Source organism: Xylocopa sonorina, unplaced genomic scaffold, assembly GCF_050948175.1.
Source record: "Xylocopa sonorina isolate GNS202 unplaced genomic scaffold, iyXylSono1_principal scaffold0051, whole genome shotgun sequence".
NCBI lineage: Eukaryota > Metazoa > Arthropoda > Insecta > Hymenoptera > Apidae > Xylocopa > Xylocopa sonorina.
In genome coordinates, this window is record NW_027490122.1 from 215935 (window position 1) to 218051 (window position 2117).

Below are 2117 nucleotides of genomic sequence, written 5' to 3' on the forward strand. Positions count from 1 at the left end.
TAGAACTCTATTGCTTCGATACGTAGATATCTGCAAACGCTACTTCCTAGCAAGGAAGTGTCGCATTTACATTCCATTGAGGTGAATACGAGGTATACATGCCACTCCGCAACGAATATTATATCTTATCATGAAACATAGAATTGAGATGCGATATCGCGATTTAAAAAGCATTAGAACCCTATTGCTGCGGTACGTAGACATCTGGAAACGCTACTCATAAGAAAGGAAGTGTCGCATTTACATTCCTTTGGAGTGTAGACGAGGAATACATAACACCTCACAATGAATATTATATCTTATCATGAGACATAGAGATGAAGTGCGATATCGCGTTTTAAGGAGAATTAGAACTCCATAGCTTCGATACAGAGATATCTGTGAACGTAATTTCCTAGAAAGGAAGTGTCGCATTTTGTGACGTCAGGCGTACCGCCTGCCACCCATCAACCTCCTCGCACCCGCCAGCATCAACCCCTGGACGCATGCAACCAGCCAAACTCGCCTGCAGAACCAGCAACTGTAAATGTTCGCGCTCGCATACCTGCACGCGCTCACTCACACCGAGTTCCGCTGCCTCACTCGCACCGCCGAGTATACCTGTCTCGCTCGTACCGGGCACCAGAGTCTCACTCGCACAACCGAGTATACCTGTCTCGCCCGCACCAAGGACGGGCAGTCCTATCTCCCTCGCACCGAGGATTCCGTCCTGCAGGAAGACGTAGCCGCAGCCCATCACCTGAATGGGGTCTTTTCCAATTCCGGGAACAGGATCTGCTAGAACCTATATATTACTTCTAAGCTAGGACATACATACTATATCATGACGCATATATAAGAATTCCTAGGTCTAAGTTACACTAAGTAAGATGCGACCGGCCAGCGGCATGCGCCGCTAGCCCCAACACGAGCCGCGGGTCCCCACTCGCTGGACCGCGCGCCCTCCGCCACGAGACGGGAGTCCCCCACTCGCGGGACCGCGATCTCCCTACCACGAGCGTCCGCGACCGTAGCGCCCCGCGAACCGTGGAGGTCAGAGACGCGTCTCCAGAGCACTCACTCTGACTCGAGATCTCCTACCGAGGAGTCGAAACTTCTAGTTCTAGATCGTTAGCCACCTCAATGTGGGGTTCAGTCATCGTATTTCTATTTCCATTTTAACTTAGTCTTAGTCTTAGAGTAATTCCAGTTCTTGTATACCTTAAACCTAGAATATAATTTATTTTTACTTTTACTGTATCCAAGTACAAGTTCTTTTACAAAGTCTACTATTTCCACATCCATTAATTTTATCAAGTGTTTATAATACTAGTTCTACTTTTAACATTACATTTAACTACGAATTCTTCCACGGGTTCTTCCATACAACTGGGGTTGATCTTCATCAAATTGAAGGAGTATAGAAATCGGCTTTGTGACGTTGAGACCGCCGCTTATCCTTCAGATCTTAGTCGAAAGTACAGAAAAACCTGGTGAATGAATCGTGCTTCTGGTTTGCGAAGAACGCGACGTGCGAGTATGAAGAATTTCATACGATCACTTGTGCGTGAATATTCGGAGGGCGTTCCGAGAGTCCTCGTATACCAGCGACCTGCCTTCGCACCAGCCCAGACGCCGCTTTCCGAAGCGACCGTCGACGCTTCCGATCCAGACACCACGACGCATCACGCCGATTCTGCCACACTCAGCATCATCGCTGAATTCCGACAGCCGTCCTCCTCTTCGCTGGCGACAGATCGAGATTTCCGTTGCAGCCATCAGAACGAAATCCGCTACGATCCCAGCGAAAGATCCTCCACGGCGTTTCTACGTACAAATCGAGAGAGAAGTCATCGAAAGGTAGGGTCACTCCCTTATTATCGCGAGTGTTTTCGCTAGTGTCGCGTCAGCCGAAATTGTCGGACCCGGTCTTAATGCGTTCCCGCGGACCGAATTACCGAAAAATAGGTTCGTGCCGTAAAGCCTCCGGAGCAACGGAAAATAGTTTCACCGGACATGATACCTCGTATTCACATCAAAAGAATGTAAATGCGACAGTTCCTTGCTAGGAAATAAGGTTTGCAGATATCTACGTATCGAAGAAATACAGCTCTAATGCTTCCTAAAGCGAGATGTCG